The sequence below is a fragment of the Cervus elaphus genome, chromosome 20 (genome assembly GCF_910594005.1).
Source record: "Cervus elaphus chromosome 20, mCerEla1.1, whole genome shotgun sequence".
In the NCBI taxonomy this organism is placed as follows: domain Eukaryota; kingdom Metazoa; phylum Chordata; class Mammalia; order Artiodactyla; family Cervidae; genus Cervus; species Cervus elaphus.
In genome coordinates, this window is record NC_057834.1 from 45,322,782 (window position 1) to 45,334,226 (window position 11,445).

General features: G+C 45.0%; 1 non-coding gene across 1 annotated transcript; it reads left to right on the plus strand.

Annotated features, from left to right (window-relative positions):
* The first annotated feature begins 10,471 nt into the window (after window positions 1-10,471).
* Window positions 10,472-10,594, plus strand: LOC122678582. The gene has a single exon (XR_006336235.1). It is a non-coding gene; the product is annotated as a small nucleolar RNA SNORA26 (small nucleolar RNA).
* The last annotated feature ends 851 nt before the right edge of the window (window positions 10,595-11,445 follow it).

Genomic DNA, 11,445 nt, shown 5'->3' on the forward strand with positions numbered 1-11,445 from the left:
CTCTGTTCGTTTCCAAGTCAAACCATTCAGTATCCCAGGAGTCCAAAACTATGCCTTGGCCAGTAATGCTGAAGAAGCTGCAGTTGAACAGTTCTCTGAAGATCTACAAGACCTTCGAGAACTAACACCCATAAAAGATGTTCTTTTCATTATAGGGGACTGGAATGCAAAAGTAGGAAGTCAAGAAACACCTAAAGTAACAGGCAAATTTGGCCTTGGAGTACAGAATGAAGCAGAGCTAAGGCTAATAGAGTTTTGCCAAGAGAATGCACTGGTCATAGCAAACACTCTCTTCCAACAACACAAGAGAAAACTCTACACATGCACATCACCAGATGGTCAGCACCAAAATCAGATTGATTACATTGTTTGCAGCAAAGGTGGAGAAGTTCTATACACTCAGCAAAAAGACTAGGAGCTGACTGTGGCTCAGATCATGAACTACTTAATGCCAAATTCAGACTTAAATTGAAGCAAGTAGGGAAAACCACTAGACCATTCAGGTATGACCTAAATCAAATCCCTTATGATTAAACAGTGGAGGTGAGAAGCAGGTTTAAGGCACTAGATCTGATAGAGTGCCTGATGAACTATGGACGGAGGTTCGTGACATTGTACAGGAGACAGAGATCAAGACCATCCCCAAGAAAAACAAATGCAAAAAAGCAAAACGGCTGTCTGAGGAGGCAGTAGAAATAGCTGGGGAAAGAAGAGAAGTGAAAAGCAAAGGAGAAAAGGAAAGATATTCCCGTTTCACTGCAGAGTTCCAAAGAAGAGCAAGGAGAGATAAGAAAGCCTTCCTCAGTGATAAGTGCAAAGACATAGAGGAAAAAATAGAATGGGAAAGACTAGAGATCTCTTCAAGAAAATCAGAGATACTGTGGGAACATTTCATGCAAAGATGGGCTCAATAGAATTGTACGGGCCTCACAGAGCAGAAGATATGAAGAAGAGGTGGCAATAATGCACAGAAGAACTATACAAAAAAGATTTTCATGATCCTGATAACCACGACGCTGTGATCACTCACCTAGAGCCAGACATCCTGGAATGTGAAGTCAAGTAGGCCCTAGGCAGCATCACTATGAACAAAGCTAGTGGAGGTGATGGAATTCCAGCTGAGCTATTTCAAATCCGAAAAGATGATGCTGTGAAAGTGCTGCACTCAAAATGCCAGCAAATTTGGGAAACTCAGCAGTGGCCACAGGACTAGGAAATGTCAGATTTCATTCCAGTCACAAAGAAAGGCAATGCCAAAGAATGCTCAAACTACTGCACAATTGCACTCATCTCACATGCTAGTAAAGTAATGCTTAAAATCCTCCTAGCCAGGCTTCAACAATACCTGAACCATGAACTTCCAGATGTTCAAGCTGGATTTAGAAAAGGCAGAGGAACCAGAGATCAAATTGTCAACATCCGGTGGATCAATGGGAAAGTAAGAGAGTTCCAGAAAAAACAACTGTCATGCTTTATTGACTATGCCAAAGCCTTTGACTGTGTAAGTTAAGCTAAGCTAAGTCACTTCAGTTGTGTCCGACTCTGTGCGACCCCATAGATGTCAGCCCACCAGGCTCCCCCGTCCCTAGGATTCTCCAGGCAAGAACACTGGAGTGGATTGCCATTTGCTTCTCCAATGCATGAGAGAGAAAATTGAAAGTGAAGTCACTCAGTCGTGTCTGACTCTTAGAGACCCCATGGACTGCAGCCTACCAGCTCCTCCATCCATGGGATTTTCCAGGCAAGAGTACTGGAGTGGGGTGCCATTGCCTTCTCCATTTGACTGTGTGCATCACCACAAACTGTGGAAAATTTTGAAAGAGATGGGAATACCAGACCACCTGACCTGCCTCTGGAGAAATCTGTATGCAGGTCAGGAAGCAACAGTTAGAACTGGACATGGAATAACGGACTGGTTCCAAACAGGAAAAGGTGTACGTCAAGGCTGTATGTTGTCACCCTCCTTATTTAACTTACATGCAGAGTACATCGTGAGAAATGCTGGGCTGCATGAAGCACAAGCTGGCATCAAGATTGCCAGGAGAAATATCAGTAACCTCATATATGCAGATGATACCACCCTTATGGCAGAAAGCAAAGAAGAACTGAAGAGCTTCTTGATGAAAGTCAAAGAGGAGAGTGAAAAAGTTGGCTAAAGCTCAACATTCAGAAAACGAAGGCCATGGCACCTGGTCCCATCACTTCATGGCAAATCGATCGGAAGACAGAGGAAACAGTGTCAGACTTATTTTTGGGGGGTCCAAAATAACTGCAGATGGTGACTGCAGCCATGCAATTAAAAGATGCTTACTCCTTGGAAGAAAAGTTATGACCAAACTAGACAGCATATTGAGAAGCAGAGACATTATTTTGCCAACAAAGGTCCATGTAGTCAAGGCTATGGTTGTTCCACTAGTCATGTATGGATGTGAGAGTTGGACTATAAAGAGAGCTGAGCACCGAAGAAGTGATGCTTTTGAACTGTGGTGTTGGAGAGGACTCCTGAGAGTCCCTTGGACTGCAAGGAGATCCAACTAGTCCATCATAAAGGAAATCAGTCCTGAATATTCACTGGAAGGACTGATGTTGAAGCTGAAACTCCAATCCTTTGGCCACCTGATGTGAAGATCTAACTCATTTGGAAACACCCTGATGCTGGGAAAGATTGAAGGTGGGAGGAGAAGGGGACGACAGAGGATGAGATGGTTGGATGGCATCATCGAGTCAATGAGCTGAGTTTGAGACACTGGGAGTTGGTGATGGACAGGAAGGCCTGGTGGGCTGCAGTCCATGGGGTCACAAAGAGTTGGACACGACTGAGGGACTGAACTGAACTGATAGATTATCATCACCTGGGGGTTGCTGTTTCTTGTGCTTGTTCATCGACTTCATCTTCACCTTCATCAATTTCTGCAAACAAAATCGGAAATACCCAGTCAGCTTTTCGTTACTTCACCCACTGCAAACACAGGGACTCCTGGTCACAGAACCGTAAACATCTATGTGTGAGGCAGTACTGTACGGGAGTTTTAATGCATTGTCTTTAAACAGCTGCCCAAGCATGGATTTCTGACCCAACAGGCAGTCTGTTTCTAAACTGGTAGATCATCCTCAGGACACCTTCTGCTTGAAATTGGGCAAACATTTAAATTGTCTTTTCTTCCTTATATCACCTCACATTGTCCACCTCCCATCTCCACTTCTACAAATGTATCATCCATCCTGCCACAAATTCTGCCAAAGACACAGCCTCTATAAACCTTCTCAGGTCTCACAAGATGCTGTCCTTGCTCTAAGGAGAACAACCACATCCCACATTCCTCCACCTGGGAACATCCTGGCTCTTCAAGGTCGCCTTTGTGTGTTATCTGGGAAACTCCCTATGGAAAGTGAGTGCTCCAGTTTAAACCATTTTCCCAACACCAAGTCCAACTCTATCAAGTAGCTTATCCAACACCACAAAGTGAAGGGCTTTCTCTTTTCTGCAGTGTATTTGTAAATATTCCCAAATTTCATCACTATAGCTACCATCAACAGATTATTCAATCCATTTTACAGATGAGAACAGTTACTAACATAAGGAAAAGCAATCATTCTCACACAGTTATAAACACAGCCCTCAGCATGGAACCTGGGAACTTCCAAGCTTCATCGAGGGCTCTATTCACTCTAAAAAGCTGCCTGTCACCTCCTCCTTTCTGTGCTTTAATACTGGCTGGATGTTGCCTCCTTCCCCAGTGGCCATGGTCCATCAGGGAGGAAGCAGACCGTTGGGATACACTGACTTCCACCCTGTGCATTTCTCCTCTGTCCTTTTCCTAAGACAATCCTGCTCCTACATAGCCCCAAATAGGATATGAAACAGGAAAGCTGATAAACATTCCCAGTGGAAGTGTTCATCTTATCACCTGGGGACCTAGGGGAGGATCAGTGCTCTCAGGGTCTGTGGCCCCCTCACCTGGGCTGAACTTGCAGGCAAGGCGCTCTGCCAGGCGGTATCCCTCAGACAGGCTCTCTCGGAAGCCCTGCCCCTGGTGGTTGTCCAGGTCATTGTGGGTGAGGATGTCCTTGAGGTGCTGCTTGAGCAGGACAGAGTCATCTTTCCCATCCCTTAGTGTCTGCCGTAGCTGGGTCAGCTCTCGTGCCTGACTTCGAATGAGGATGTCACACGTCCTAGGTGGAAGAGAAGACACAATTGTGAAAGGCAAAGAGTTAGATGAAAGACGGTTAGGGATTTCTGTGAGAACATCCATAAGGAGACCTCGAAATAGAATTCTGGCACATATCTGATGACTGGTTCAGTCACTCAGTCGTGTCGGATTCTTGCGATCAAATGGAGTATAGTGCACCAGTTTCTTCTGCCCATTGGCTTATCCTGGCAAGAATACTGGAGTGGGTTGCCATTTCCTACTCCATATCTGATGACTGGCCTATGTCAAAGAGAAAGAAGGTAAACAACGGTTTCCTCTGTATCAGACAGTACTCAGTACTCCTCTGAGATTCCATGACATTCCATTCATCTTGTCCTTCTGTAAAGGTAACCTAATGTCTTCCCTGGTGGCTCTGCTCGTAAAGAACCGGACTGACAATTCAGAAACACAAGAGATGCAGGTTTGATCCCTGAGTCGGGAACATTCACTGGAGAAGGAAATGGCAACCCATTTCAGTATTCTTGCCTGGAAACTTCATGGACAGAGGAGCCTGGTGGGCTACAGTCCATGGGGTCATAGTCAGATGTCTCTTCAGTTCTTCACTCGGCCATACCCATTTTCATTAAAAAATACACAAAATATTTTCTGTATTTTTAATGTGACAACAAAAAGTATTGTCCAGTGAATGACACACAGCCAGATATAGAGTGTCGACACATACAGCTGGTGTGAATTGGGAAGAAAGTAAGAATGACAGGGTCAAGAAAGCATTCCAGGATGTAGTCAGTCAGGAGGCGGTTGTGATCGAAAGGCAAATAAGGTACCGATGGCACAACATTGTCAATGAGCTAAGTGCCACTGGTTCACTTGAATGTAGTGAATTTCATGATGGGATTCAAGTCAGTAGTTTATTTAAAAGCAAAGTAAATTACTTCCTGAATAACAACTGGAGTCCATAATTCACCAACTGGTGTTCTCCACCAATTTTATCACATTCTGCCCTGTGCCTGTGATGAATATCCCTGCCCTCCTTACCTCAACCTTTCATCAAGTGTTGGCTTCTCTGCCTGCTTCTCTGCTGGACTCCGCACCTCAACCGGCAGCTTCTCCCCCAACACGGATTCAAGGATGTCCTTACATGCTTTACACTCTGAGGAAAGAGAGACACTGCATCAGGGAAAGCCGGCCTTGCTGCTGTGGTCACTGCCTTCAAGGGAGGAGGATGGGCCACCTCAGTGGTGGATGTAACTCCTTCCCCAGTCTCTATGGAGAGATTTCCACATCTGATTCCTCAGAGTCTGAACCGAGGTGTCTCCCCATTTTAGAGCTGAGGAAAGAGAAGTTCCTAGGCACAGAATACGACTTGACAAGATGAACTACCTTTTGGCAAAGTTAGAATTCACATCCCCTGAGACTGACCCTGAATCCTGGGCCACTGAACCAGGACCTGCAGCCTCTTAGGTGAGACACTGAGCGGGGGCCTGGGTGGCGAGTCCTGTGGGGTCGGGAAGGCTCCTAGGACTACAGCACTGCTGGTTCCCTCATGATGGGATCTCAGTAATGAACAGGTGTCTCAAGTATACAACTCACCTGGACACATTGGTGTGAAATGGAATACGTGAAACCATAAGGACCTGAAAGAGATAGGCCCAAACCCTGAGAAAGCCTGTGTCATTAAGAACAGTAGAACTATGAACTAAGTGTATTCACACTGAGCCAGGCACTGTTGTCAGAGCTTTGTCAGATTTACTCAGTATTCACTACAACTCAAACAAGAGTTCCTATTAGAGCACCACACGGACAGAGGAGGAAAGCGAGACACAGAAAGGTTCCCACCAGGGATGTGAGCCCAGGAAGCCTGGCCCAGAGTCCACGTCTTTCACACTGTGCTGAGGTGTGAAAGGTGACCCTGACCTCCACACCAGGGTCCTGGTGAGACATTTCTTCTTCACCAGCCTCACAATGTCTTTCCTAGAATTTTGTGACTACCATAAGGAGTGGGGTAAATAAAACTTAGTTTGTCCTTTCCCCAAAGCTCATCATTTCACTTTCTTAAATAGGAGGCTTTACCTCTTACGTCTCTCTGTGTCAGTCATTTTTCATTGACTCCCTCATCGCTTCATTGAAAATGACTGTATGAAAGTGACACAGACGCAAGTTGTCAAGATTCCTCTCATCTCCTTGTTGTGCATGTACCCTGGTCATGACTTCTTTCCTTACTCCAGGCCCCTCTTACTGAACAGGAAAAAATGATTCCAATTTCCAGGCTGACTGTGGGTGCAAAGTGCCAACTCACACTCAACCTGAGTTTTTACTGGGGCTGGTGATCTCCGCCCACTTACTATCATCTTCATGTTGGTCACACAACTTATAGCATAGACTCAGGGTCTCTGGACTCCTGGTCAACCTGTATCACCAAAGTTTCACCAGCTCAAGTGGGGAGAGAGGGGAAAGTGCAGATTGTCTGATTTCACCAGAAACACCTTCATTCTTGCCACAGAGTCACATGGCTTTCTTGGACTCAGGAAGGAGAACCTGCACCTCAGAAAGCATGGATTCCTTCTCACAAGGGAGTCCGTGTCATGATGGCCTCACAGAGACCATGGTTTCAGTGAGAAGCAGATTCATCCTTAAGCTCCTTTAAATCATATCCCCTGCTTCTCACAGTGTGTAACCACACATTACCCCAGTGCAGATAGCACAGGGCTTTGCCAATGGAACTTCAGGGAACCTCGAACTGATGGAGTTCATTAGCCAAGAGGCATGCAGGATCAGATACAGAACAGAAAAGATTCCAGTCAACACAGCTTAGTTGTGCCTGAGAGACACAGGCAATCCTGTGCCGGCACCAGGAATCACTGTCTGGAATTTTAACTCGAATCTCACCCTACACATCACTAAAAACTTGGAAAAGTGCCTCACTCCTTGTGCCTCAGTTTCCCCAGCCTCAGGAACTGAAGGCGAAAGAGCCACACTACTACCTTTCCTGCACTGTGGTCAGAATGGAATTCAAAATGACTAAGGGAAAAGGAGACCAATATTAGAGACTTAGTTTCTTAGATGGAAGACAGTGATCATTCATTGCTTTGGTGACCATGACCCCGAGGACTTACTGTATTTCTGCAGATGATTGGCCAGGGAGTAAGCAGTAGCTTGGGATACGAGGAATTTCTCTGTGAGGTCTCTGAAGTCCTGCTTGTACTTTTCTAGCTGCAACTGAAGCTCCTGGTTGATTTCCATGAGGGTACGTTCTGCCCTCATATCCGATAAAGACGGAAGACATACTGCCATGGTGACATGTGGTAGAAGAGGTAGAAGCCAGGGGTGGGGAGGAGATACCCAATATATGGGGGATTCAAATAAGCAAAATCATATTGGTTTAATCAGCACTGAGGGATGACAAAAACGGAATTCCTGACTTACTGTTGGGAACAACTAGAGGGTTCTCAACCGCAAAGAGAAGTTGAAGATGCCAGAGCTCAGAGCCACAGGTGCTTTGTGGGGCTCAGATTAAGACAGGAGTGAAGGAGAGGGACCCAGCATGCTAGGTAACCATCTGGAGTTGCCATAACAGAACTAGTAGGGGGAGGGGTTCATGGAATCTTGGGGGCCCCTGCCTTCCAGGTGCCTAGGCCATGACCATTTGTGGACATCACCACTGATTCACCCAATCCCTCAACAGCCACTCTTGGGTTGTCTACATATGTTCCGATACCACTGACCTATCTCCTTCCAAAAACCATCTCAGCTGAGTTCCCATTGTTCATTCATCTGTGTATAAAAATATTCATGGTAAAAAAACTTTGCCAGCAGGTCTTAATTTCTGTCAGGCTGTCATAAAGTCACCTCAGTTCAGTTCAGTTCACTTCAGTTGCTCAGTCATGTCTGACTCTTTGCAACCCCATGGACTGCAGCACACCAGGCCTCCCTGTCCATCACCAACTCCTGGAGTTCACTCAAATTCACATCCACTGAGTCGGTGATGCCATCCAACCATCCTCTGTCGTCCCCTTCTCCTCCCCCTTTCAATCTTTCCCAGCATCAGGGTCTTTTCCAGTGAGTCAGTTCTTTGCATCAGGTGGCCAAAATATTGGAGTTTCAGCCTCCGCATCAGTCCTTCTAGTGAATATTCATGATTGATTTCCTTTAGGATGGACTGGTTTGATCACCATGGAGTCCAAGGGGCTCTCAAGAATCTTCTCCAACACCACATTTCAAAAGCATCAATTCTTCGCCATTTGCTTTCTTTATAGTCCAACTCTCACATGCATACATGACTACTGGACAAACCATATCACCTCATCTTCTCTTTAAACTGATCTTAAGGCTTTTCCACAAGTGAAGGACATCAAACTTGTAGACTGTGATGAACTTCTTCTCTGGGTCTTCTCCAGTTTAGTCTGTGTCCTAAAAACTGTAGGATAAAAATCAAAGTACGATACTAAGTGAATAAATAATTTTTAAATATATTTTTTGTCCATCTCAGTGCTTTTGCTGCATCCTATTGTTATGTCATTTTCTTCTCTTTGCTGGGCAGCATGTTGTCTTCAGAATAAACTTAAGTCTGATATCCCTACTTTCTAAATTCTTCCTCTGGGTCTGGGTTGTTCTATTTGATTTTTTAAAAAATGTTACTAAACACTGCATTTCATACTTTCACTTATGTATTTCACTGTAGCCTCACAAGAGCTCTTTCCAAGCTGTCAAAGTGACTAGAAGAGTCTATGTGTATATCCTTGAAAACATGGTGTGCTTGTGCCATCACTTCATTCTTGTCTGACTCTTTGCGATCCCAGGACGGTAGCCCGTCAGGCTCCTCTCTCTATGGGGATTCTGCTTGCAAGAATCCTGGAGTGGGTTGCCATGCCCACTTCCAGGGGATCTTCCTGACCCAGGGATCGATCCCGCATCTCCTGTGTCTCTTGCATTGCTGGCTGATTCTTTACCACTGAGCCACTGAAAAATGGGGTACCTGTCTGTTTAGGAAAGATCTGACAGCCTCGTGCTATCCTTCTGTGTTCATTCAGTTCACCCACATATTGAACAGACCAGGGCTCCAGAGCAGTGTTGGTGGCACACACTTTGACCATCTCTTTGAGTTTTCCTCCTGCCATTGACCTGTGGTTGTATTCCAGATACAGACCATGGTTAAGTTCAAGGTCATAGATCGGGGATCATGATGATCCAAAGTGAACATAAGTATTGTGTTCAGTGACATAGAAGCTGAGTTTGAGGAAAGAGAGACAGGCAGCCCTGGGACAGGGATGGTCTGAACCAACTCTTCATTTCCCTAGCATCTCTTCCGACCTGGGTCTTGTGAGTCTGAGACTTGGGGAACCCCTATAGCATCTGTCTCTTCAGTTTAGCAGTTGGTATAACCTGGATGGAGGGTGAAATGGGTGTGACAACAGGTCACTGAGCATTTGTTCATGTTAAGGTAAAAGATACAGAACTGGAACAACTATTTATGAAAGCTTATCTTCCCCACACCCCCACACAATCCTCCAACTCAATGCTTAGTGATAATTGGTATGTGAGATGCAGCAAAGGCTTGAAGGGAATCTATTTTCCGGTTGCTGTGGGGCCTGACATTCTGTGGGAGAAAGAAAAATGTGTCAAATTTCTTCATTATAAATAGGATGAAACCAAAAAAGCTCACAGAAGGTACCTGACTTGAGGTCAAATGGGGATGAATTTTGCCATGCTAGCAGAAGTGTATAACAGGTACAGTTCATTGACTGATACCGTGCCAGGCATTTCACACATATTATGATACTTTCCTTTATCGTAATCATTCAAGGTAACATCATTGTAGAAGAAGTACATTAAAAAATTTATTCAACCAAAGTTAAAATTAAAAAAATACCAAACATTTTATCAAGGCAAGTAAGCTATTGCTTTGTACTTTGTAGGTAGGAGAATTCTATTGTTTTTATCCTTCCTTTGTCCCATTTCATACTCCTCTGTTTCTCTGTGACCTGACTTTTTTCCTAGAGCCCTACCTTTTGTCAACTGAACCATTTCTACGCACTGAGCAATAGCAGAAGTGAGGGCTGGGACCTTCTAAAGGCTCCCTGAGCGCTGACGTGTTTCAGGACACCAGACACCATCTGGAGGCAAGAGCAGCCCGTCTGTCAGAACGTGTGTGTGCTAAGCTGCGCCAGTCGTGTCCGACTCTTTGTGATCCCATGGACTGTAGCCCTCCAGCCTCTTCTGCTCATGGAATTTCCCAGGCAAGAACACTGGAGTGGCTTGCCATTTCTTCCTCCAGGGAATCTTCCTGACCAGGGATCAAAACCGTGTCTCCTTCACCCTTTCCATTGCCCTTTTAAGGCTGACGCAGTGCCTTAAGAGGCTAACACAAGAGGGTAAAGAAAGTCTCCATAAAACCCAGAGAAGAGATTTTTAGAACTCCTCTCTGGATCCTGTCTGGAGTCACACACAACTGAAACGGAAGATTTTAAGTCTTAGCACTTACTAGCATGTGTATAGTTAATACTTAAGTCATTACATTTAAACTTGACCTTCGATTTGAAAAGAAAAAGAAAAACAAAAAACCATGTCTCTTGCGTGTCCTACATTAGCAGGTGGGTTCTTTACCACTAGCGCCACCTGAGAATCCCATCTGTTAGAATGGGCAGCTGCTTTCCCAGCCCACTGAAGTTAGCAGGATGTCCCAGGACAGAAAGGGATCACTTCCCTTCAACTCAAGAATCTTTTCTATCAGTGACTGTGCTCTATCGGGCTGAACTCTCCTGAAATTGAATGCTCTTGCCAACTTTTTGGTTTCTTGTTAGGTGGCTTGGGTATTTATAAAATTTTCTAATAAACATCATTGTTGAAGTTTGCATTTATAGCAATGCAATTTATTTTTTAGAAAGTGGCAGCTTGGAGAAGATTAGTCCCATCAATGAGCAAACAAGGGTGAATTTAGCTTTCACTCAAAACCAGACTGAGTTAAAAATTCGGCCTCTCACTTTCCTCAAGGTGGATGGTCACCTGCCACAGGCATGTGTCCCCAAGGACTTGTGTCTCTGCTGTAAACTGAACAAGAGTAAAATGGGGTCAGATGGGCCTAGTCCTTCATTTCTAGAGTCTCCCTATAGTTCTCTGCTTTAGTCACTGGATTGGAAACACCCCTGTGCTTCTGCTCTGTCCTACTTCTGTGTTTGGGTAAAAGATATACATCTCAGTGTGTTCTGTCCCCAAGCTGATCATTGTAAGAGTCACCCCAGAGAGTTAGCACCCAGACAAGTGCACAGTCCTCTCCTGAAGCAACTGTGGTTCAGCGAGT